The sequence below is a fragment of the Plectropomus leopardus genome, chromosome 21, assembly GCF_026936395.1.
Source record: "Plectropomus leopardus strain MGB_pleo_1.0 chromosome 21, ASM2693639v1, whole genome shotgun sequence".
NCBI lineage: Eukaryota > Metazoa > Chordata > Actinopteri > Perciformes > Serranidae > Plectropomus > Plectropomus leopardus.
The window spans coordinates 26982669-26992692 of record NC_142196.1 but is presented as its reverse complement, the minus strand read 5'-3'; the positions used below and the strand labels follow the sequence as shown (position 1 = coordinate 26992692).

Below are 10024 nucleotides of genomic sequence, written 5' to 3'. Positions count from 1 at the left end.
ACAACTCAGGTCAAGCCCACGAAATTTCAACCTCCGGGGTCGGTCACGTTAGCCTCAAAAAAGACTTTTTCCCAAATATTCACAAGAGACGTCTGTTAATCAGCGACAGAATTTTTTAAGCCTCTGAAACCTGAGCAAGTAGGCTTGATTTCTCACAAAAACCTTGAGAAGAAATGACCCCAAATAGTCATTCATTAGTACAAAAAAGTAAAAGAACAAAAAAAAGGAAAGGAAATGACCTGAAAAAAAATAAAAAAAATAATAATAAATATTTTTTCATGTAAAATAATTGCAAATATATATATTGCAATTTATATATATTTTTATTATCATATATTATTTTTATTAGTTGTTTACTTATATTATTATTTATTATATAATTTTTCTAATGATTTTATAGCGAATTTTCAGGTCATTGTTTTTGTCACGTTTTTGTCACGATTTAAAGGTTTGAATACTGTGAAAATTGTGTGAATGCGGCACAAGAAAACATTTTAAAACTTTTTTTCATGAAAATTAACTCTTAAAACCTGCTTCAACATTGGTTTTCTTGTGCTGCGTTCAGATACCTTTCAGAGGCTATTTAACCCTTTGAAACCTGAGAAAACTGCGTTGATTTTTTTTCCAAAAACATGGGAAAAAAGCAATGGACAAAGACAGAAGAAATGACCCAAAATTAGCAAGAAATTAATGTTAATTAATGTTAACGTTAATGTACAAGAAAATTACCTGAAAATTAGTAATAAAAATACACAAAAAAGAAAAAACTACTTCTGAAAGAAAGAAAAACGATGTTGCTCAATATTTCAAGTTAGAATATCACCGATTCTTCTGAAACTAATATTTTTAAATCGAATAATAATCCTAAACATATCCCAACAGTTGAGTCAAGTATTATGGTATAATGTAAGGGTGTGTGTGTGTGTGTGTGTGTGTGTGTGTGTGTGTGTGTGTGTGTGTGTGTGTGTGACGTTTCCTTCAGCGTGATGTTTGAGGCCAGAGGCTGCTGCTGATATTTGACAGCTGAACTGTGTTTAACTTCATTAACGTCACTCTGCCTGACGTCAACACACACACACACACACACACACACACACACACACACACACACACACACACACACACACACACGCTGCACTGATCAGTAACACAACACCACCACACGCTGCACTGCATTAAACTGAAACACTGCAGCAGCACCGGAGTCAAACCAGCAACCTCTGCCGTGTCTAAGTGTTTAAAATGCACACTCTGAATCTCTCCCGGGCCGATTCATTTTCCTCTCGAGCGCCGAGTTTTTTTTGCGCAACCTTTTGCATCCTGAGAGCGCCTCCTTCATCGACACATCGCTCACTTTCAGGAGGAAGAGACGGAGCGAGAGGCTCTCCTGATGGCGGCAATAATAACAGCGTGATTGTTGAGTAGCTAATCAACGCACTACAGAGTTAATGAGCCCGTCCAAGAGCCTCGTCTGTGTGTGTGTGTGTGTGTGTGTGTGTGTGTGTGTCTGTGTGTGTGTGTGTGTGTGTGTGTGTGTGTTTCAGATTGAGAGGTAACTCCAGAAAGAGCCTGATTTTGTGTGTGTCTGTGATTTCTTTCACACAAAGACAAAAATAGTCAAACTGTTAAACCTCAGAACTGATTTTTTGGGAGACTTGATCACACACTCCCTGTGCAACACACACACACACACACATACACACACACACACACACACACACACACACAAACAAACAAACAGACACACACACAAGCACAGGCTGAGAAACAGACACACAAACACACGTGTGTCACGTAGCCGGTGTCACATCGAGGATCCCCTTCTCTCTGGAACAACAAGCAGGGAGAGGGGCTGCTGCTGCTGCAAGGACACACACACACACACACACACACACACACACACACACACACACACACACACACACACACACACACACTCACATGCACTCTCAACAAACACACACTGTAAATGCAGCAAACACAGACACACACGTGATGTAAAGCAGAGCGAGGCAAACCCTGGACGAGCTGAGGTCTGCAGAGGCTTAAAGGATCAAACTGCAGGAGCAAACAGCTGAGAGGAGAGTTGTGTCCCAAAAAAAATAAAAAATCACCAAATCAAGAATACGGCTGCTTTTGCAAACTGCAACGCTGCACGTTCTCCTGCTGCTACATTTAAAGAAAAAAAAACCCGAAACTTGCGCAGGTGAGGAGCTGCTGTACTGAACAGGACGTGATGCAACAACATGAAGATGCACCGGAGCAGATTACTTTGAATGTACTCAGTTACTGAAAAACACAGATACACACACGCAGACGCCACATTCAGGGTGATGATTCATCATCATGACCGCCGTCTTTTGTCGGGCCACGAAAATATGCCAAACTTTTGCTTCGTTTTTGGATGTTTCAATCAAAGAAACACAAAAACTAAGCAACAGGAAATAACTTTTCACAGGTGAGACGTTTTTCTGCAAATATGGCACATCTTTACCTCTGCCTCCAGTTTCTTCACTCAATTTACCATCAATGTTCCTGATTTGTTACAAATTTAATTTACTGCGTCTTTGCGTCTTTTGAATGAAATAAATCTAATGTCGATCTTGATCGGTGTCGTCTTTCACTTGTACAAAACTAACATTTGTTTGTAAGATTATTAGAATTATTTTTAGATTATTATTATTGTTTATTAGAATAATTAAACTATTACCCTGAAACTCAGTCACAGAACATCGCTTAGCGGAAACTGTCGTCTCCACATTGTGTTTATCCACATTCTGAAAATATTCGTTAAGTTTTGCACAAATCTGATGAGTTTCAGGTTCAGTTTGTGTGTTTCTGTGGAGGAAAAGTCTCTGATTCACCAACTGAAGGATGAAAAACTCCTCTGACCAGCAAGTGTGTGTGTGTGTGTGTGTGTGTGTGTGTGTGTGTGGGCGCACTGCTGCCACACAAACATGGGATGTCGACATCAGCACTCACTAATAACAGTAACATCAGCACAGAGCGGATGACACGGACTCTGTGTGTGTGTGTGTGTGTGTGTGTGTGTGTGTGTGTGTGTGTGTGAAGGAGACACGTGATTATTTCTGTCACAACCAGACAGACATAATGAGTAAGCACCAGGACACACACACACACACACACACACACACACACACACACACACACGCGCACACACACACGCACAGGCACACACACGCACAGTTAAGCAAATTGACAAATTGCTTATCTATGTATCAGTTTAATCAATGTAAATTTTTAAAAAAACTGTTTTAAAACATTTTTTTACTGAAAATATTTAAATTCACTCTCTTTATTCGGGACTTGTTTATTAAACGATAATTTTTTATTTAATTTTATTTTACTTAATTTTATTCCTTTTTTAATTTAATTTAATTTCTTTTTAATTTCATTTAATTTAATGTATTTTTTTTATTTATTTCAAAGGGGCCATGTATGGTTTAAAACATAAATGTTACCATTTAATGCACCGTACCAGATTTTTATGTTAGAGCTCATTCGGATCCGCAGTCCCTCGGCAGGTCAGAACAAAAACACGGCACGACATGATAATGTTGCACAAGAACAAGAGGAGAAAAAGACACATGCAAGACAAATAATACACACAATAGCACATAATTTAAAGTGATACAAAGACACAAGACAGACAATACAACATAAAACTACACAAAACGTACATTAAGCTAAACAACAAAACAATGAATACCTGTTAAATTAAAAACAAGTTTTAAAGTCCAGAGTTCGAGGTCAGCACTCACAGGAGGAAGGTTTAAAAAAAAAGGTCCCCTCCAAAAAAATTTGCTCAAAATGCAAGTCCCCAAGTTTTCACCTTCCCAAGCACTGCCCCAGTGCCCCTGAGCAAGGACGGCAGTGTGCTGACCAAATGAGATAACAGTAACAGTGGAGCAGCGTGCCAGATCACACAGGGAGCACCTTTATCAGGAGTCACACACACACACACACACACACACACACACACACACACACACACACACACACAGTTTGTCCTCTCTGCGTCTCGTTCTCCACAAAGAAACTTCATCACGGCGCTCTTTGAGCCTCATTTTTCATTCACACACTAACGAGACCGTGAGGCAGCCAATATATCTCAAAGCATTCAGGAGGAAAAGCACTCGAGGTCTTCAAGTCCTCCAGAGGAGACGAAGGACCAGGAGACAGGGAGGGGACAGGGAGGGGACAGTTGGGGATGAGGAGTCGTGTTTAAAACGTTTCACTGCAACAGCAGCTGCTGAGAACTGAGAGCAGAAGATGAGTGACGCAGGACAAGAAGGAGGAGTTCAAAGAGGCCGGATCGCACCACCGGCCTCTACCAGCAGCTCGCACACTCGTGGTATCCACACAAACCGAATCTGTCTACATCGATATAAAGAAGGCCCTCGCATCAAGAAACGGGTAGTGCATCTCTATGTATCTATCTGTATCTCTAGATAAAATTAAGTTGTGGTCACAAGATAATAATCCGTGGCAGCGACTGCAGATGCATCCTCAAATCCTTGCTACGGTTTTGCTATATTTTCCTGTTTTTTTGACTTCATGGCTCCTTCTGCTGAAGCTCGACTTTTCTACTATAGAGAAGCACTTATCAACATCAGAAAAAGTTGCTTGGGGTTTGGACTGAATGCAGCAGACTGCGAGAGGATCCACACAAACGGCATACACCGAGCGGTCAGTCAGTCAGAAGGGAAGAAACGAAATTGAAAGATGAAGAGAGGGAGGAGAGCCGGCATCAGGGCGAGGCTGACCCGACGTGGACCGAGAGCCGTTCCTCTACCAAGCCTTCTGGCTGATGTCCACTCACAGGAGAATAAAGTGGATGAGATGTGATTGAAGCTCACCCAGCAACCAATCAGAGACTGCTCTGCACGCATCTTCACAGAGACATGGTTAACCCCTTACATCCCAGATCAAGCTGTTGCACTGGATGGGCAGACCTTGTTCAGAGCCGACACAAGACACAGAGGACACAAGACTAAAAATTCAAGACGCAAATTTAAAAAAATGCTCTGCAGGAATTAAATGATGCCATCAGCAGCAACCAGATGTGATTTTCATTGCAGCTGATGATTTTAATCAACTCATCCTTCAACTCCAAAGATACAACAGGATCATTTTTATTTTTTAAACTTTGTTTTAAAAAAAAGACAACTTGTACCTTATAAATGCAGATTTTGGATATGGGTCTCTTTTGAGAGCAGATGTTTGCAGGCGGTCGAAAAAATCGGATATAGGCAATAAATTAGAATTGACGTGCAGTAATTTGAAAAGATCAGATTCCATGTGATTTCACACTGTCAGTTAAAATCACACTGGGTCACATGAGGGGAAAAATAGATTTGGGACACTTGAGAGAGAGACTTTGTTCAGGAGTCCAGAGATTCCTGCAAACACGGGAAGCAGAGTTTTGTCGAGGCTGTTTGTCAGCAGATCTGCGAACCTCATCTGTAGTGGAGCAAACTTTGAGGAACTCCTGAACCCGACTGATACGCCTTCTGTGGAGGACGGACTCGCTTTATCAGTAACTGAGGAGGAAGTCAGCGAGACAGTTAGAAAGCTCCACACTGACGAGATGAAAGAGTGGAGGAGATTTACTCTGGATATTCTGGCTCTTTGCTGGAGCACAAACAGCAACAAGCGAACGCTGTTTAAACACAGACGGCGGCATCGAGTTTCACGAACGATTCACAAATTGCAGATACATTTTTTAATGCATTTAAAAAAGTGCAAAAGTCAATATAATACAATAGAAATCTGAAAATAAAAGTAACTTTATACAGTAAATAATTGTATAATTTAATTTTAAATATATTATTCTAAGAATAATAATTTTCCTTTAATTACTTTTTTTAATATCTGATAATCCTCCCTCTTTTACCGAGTGATTTATTTTTTATAATCTTTTTTTTTTGCAATTTGCAGCACTTTTCTAGCTGCTCATTTCTAATTTCACTGACAGTTTTTAAAAGTTTTCTCGGGTTTAAATGCTCTGTGAAAAGCGTCTGAATGCACCTTTCTCAAAACAAAACTGATGTGGATCCAGGTGTTAAAAGGGCAAAAATGTTCCTTATTTTTGTATAAGAAAACATTGCCGGTGGATAAAATGTCCCCACAGTCCCCAGCAGGCGGACCGCGTCTGTCTTTGACACTACCGTCTCTTCAATACAAATGAAATAAAACGTGTCCTGATGCTTTTTTTTCTGTTTTACCGAAGTCACACCGAACCATGACTGCGGTTGCAGCCCGAGCTTTCACCATCAGAGGCATTAAGTCCATTCAGGAGAGGCTGTGCGCTTAATGCACAGAGCGGCTCTATAGATAAAAGCCTCCACTAAATGGTATGTGTCCTTTAGATCTTTACACACGTGGAAATATTGACATGTGAAACCCGCAGAGCGAAGCTGAAGAGCGCACAACAAACAGCAACAAACAGTGGAAGCATTAGCACGCATTGATTCTGTCAGCACTGTCATGTCCCGACATGATCTCCTACACACTGCGTTATATAACACACACACACACACACACACACACACACACACACACACACACACACACACAACAGAGGCTCTCCTGTCCGTCACAGAGGCCGGCTAAATGCTATGTAAACATCTGTGAGGATTAGAGGAATTATCCTGCAAAGAACTTAAAGACTCCGGACTGCAATCGGATCCGTTTGGCGTGACCCCGCCTTTATGCGACACCTGAACCGCTCTCAATTGAAACCGAACGAGAAGTTTGGAGTGTTTGCGCTGCACAATTAAACGGAGGTGACAGCAACATTAGAGGGACGTTATATAACTGTGAGGACTGTTGATTAAATGATGCTCTTTGGGGCTGAAGCTGTCTGGACAGTCCACCAGGTGGACATAAAGAATAAAGGAACATGAACTGATCTGCTCTCACAATGATTTTGGTCATTTTTAGCTTTTGGAGGGACTTTGTTTGGGGAGAATAGGCAACCCAATCACTAAAGATAATGTTTGCATTGTACATTTCTGCAATACACAAATATTTCTACATTGTCTTATAATGAGTGTGTTGAAACTTTAAGTTTAAACAACACTGTTGTTAGTTTAAACTCTGTTGGGAAACACCACAGTGTGTCAGGAAAACAGGTTGGCCCCAAGTGATGTTCGGATGAATCCCATCAGGTTTGAAGTGGTCCTTACAGTTCCGAAATATATTATTGTCAATAATCCCCAAAACTTAAATAATAAATTAAGAAATCTCATTTTCACATAGACTTATCTGACGGCAAAACAACAATATATAATGAATATATCTTCTTCTCCAAACTGTGGAACTAAATCAATTGGGGACTTTCCTACATATCATGTAGGACTGTTTCGATACGATACGATACGATACGATACGATACGATACGATACGATACGATACACTTTATTGTCCCCCCAAGGGAAATTGGTCTTGGACTCAGTGCTGAACAGATAATGCCTCCACACTAACAACAAAAACATCTGTCGCACCATGACATCAAAAACACAACAAAACAACACCAAGTATGCAACTGCACATAGTCCCAGTCACACTTAATACAAACTGTGCACACATTGCACGTGACACCTATTGCACTCTCCCAGGATATCTTGTCACATGCCACAGGTGTGAGGTTAATTACATGGCCCAAACTATGTATTTTTTGTATTTTTCCTGTAAATTGTAAACTAAACAAGGCAGATAAAAAAATGACAATCTACTGTTTACTACAAGCAAAACACAACATGGGGACAACATAGGTAGCATTTTCATTTCTTGTTTATTGTAGACCTTAAAAAATGCTCAATGTGATGTCCTGTCTTAGTCGTTTCATTAAGATGATACCTTGCTATGAATGTTCTGTATTGTACTCGTTTTCTCGCGCAGTATAAAAAAAATCGAATAAAAATAAACACACCTTAAAAAGTTTTTTAACCTTGAAAATCTGCACTTTGATTATTCCTTCAAGCAGTTAATACGCTGTAGCTGAAAACTGGGACATTCACAGTGTGAATAAAAAGCTTTTCGATCCAGGCGACGCTCTCACAGCGGCCCGCCTCAGGCCCAGACCCGGTGATTGAACACCACAGCTGCAGGCCGACCCGCAGCCGCTGTTTCTCCTTATAAACTTTATTACCATTCTCTGCCGCAAACAGCTGCCTGCAGCCTGAGCTGAGGAAAACTGACATCGCCGGACAGGTACAAGTGTGTGTGTGTGTGTGTGTGCAGGTGTGATCAACACGGTGATTTTCCCCGCGAGCCGTTCACACCTCAGGTGAACCAATTACCATATTGCATCAACCTATCAGCTCCTGTCAGATCGTCAGCACACCTGCAGGGTCAAACACTGGAGTTAGTCACGGTGGTTTAAAGCCATCCGACCCGTTTCTGTCAGCTCCGATACTGAAACTCACCTCGCTTTTCTACTCAGAGACAAAAACACGCACACGCGCACGCACGCGCACACGCACACACACGCACACACACACACACACACACACACACACACACACACACACACACACACACACACACACACTCACTCACACACACACTTTTTGTTTTTCTACAAGAGCAAAGGGATCCAGGTCTGTTTTCCCCTCTCTGAATCCCGGGGTTTTTTGAATCGTACAAAAGGGGTTTGAGGCAGTTTCAAAGGTCCGAGGGTCGTTTCCCAAAACAGTCTTGTTCTTTGTGACAAAATCTCACCGCCACCTGAACTCGCCTCGAGTTTGTTTGTTGCGCAGGCACGCTCGGTAAACACCCAGCGAGGAGGTTCATGCTCTGCGCTCTGTTCTTAAAAGAAAAAAAGTTTGAAAGACATTTGGAAGCAAAAGCATCGAATCCAACCGCTAAAATATAAATCACAAATGTATCCGTGGATAAAGGTGGTGCGGCGCAGAATCGTCTTTGACTTGTTTCTGCGTGAAACGGGGCGCTGAGGTGGGACTTGATTTGAAAATTAATGTTACCTGACAACTTATTTGTCCAGAGTCTGCGGTTGTTACATGCACTACCGTCTCCTTTTGAACCCTGCGCTGGTTCTTGCTTGATTTAAATCAGTTTTTTCACCAACATGCTTTTTGCTCAGTCACGGCACGTCTTACGTAAGCTCGCCCTGTATTCCTTTGAACATGCCGTACATGTGAAAACACGGATGCTTCACACACATCTTCCCCGCGGCAGCACAGACGAGCTATACAATCAGCACAGTTGCAAGATTCGTGTCACCAAGTCATTATCTGAGCAAAAGTCTCTCCTTCTGTTGCCGAGTTTTGACGCTGCGTAACGGACAGAAAAGTGACGTCACAGATGACCTCATGGATAAAAAAATGTCAGAACGTCATCATTATATCCAATTGGAAATTTGTGTTAAATTGGACCCTAAAAATATTCGAGCCAAGGCCAAAAACATGTTTTATGAGGTCACTGTGACCTTGACCTTCGGCCACCAGATTCTAATCACTTTATTCTTGAGCCCAAGTGTACGTTTGTGCCAAATTTGAGAAAACTCAAAGCCATCTTCAGATATTGCATTCACAAAAATGAGATGGATGCAAAATCACTGTGACCTTGACCTTTAAACACAAAAATCAAATCAGTTCATACTTGAGTCCGCTTGAACGTTTGCGTCAAATTTTAAGAAATTGACTCAAGGTGTTTTGAGACATCACATCCACAAGAATGAGTCAAATGCAAGGTTAGTGTGACCTTGATCTTTGTCCATCAAAACCCATCAGTTCATCCTCGAGTCCACTTGAACATTTGTGCCAAATTTTAATAAATTGCCTTAGGGTGTTCTTGAGACATCGCATTCGTAAGAATGAGACAAATGCAAGGTCAGTGTGACCTTGATCTTTTACCTCTAACTGACGAAATCAAATCAGTTAATCTTTTAGTCCACTCCAATGTTTTCGCCAAATTTGAAAAAAATCACCCGAGTAGTACTTGTAACATGGTATTCGCAGGAATGCAAGGTCACAGT

At 41.2% G+C, this 10024-nt stretch overlaps 1 protein-coding gene across 1 annotated transcript in view; it reads right to left on the bottom strand.

Annotated features, from left to right (window-relative positions):
• The window catches only part of LOC121960950 (sodium channel protein type 5 subunit alpha-like), a 216091-nt gene that overhangs the window by 77474 nt on the left and 128593 nt on the right, over positions 1-10024 (bottom strand). The window lies entirely within an intron of this gene.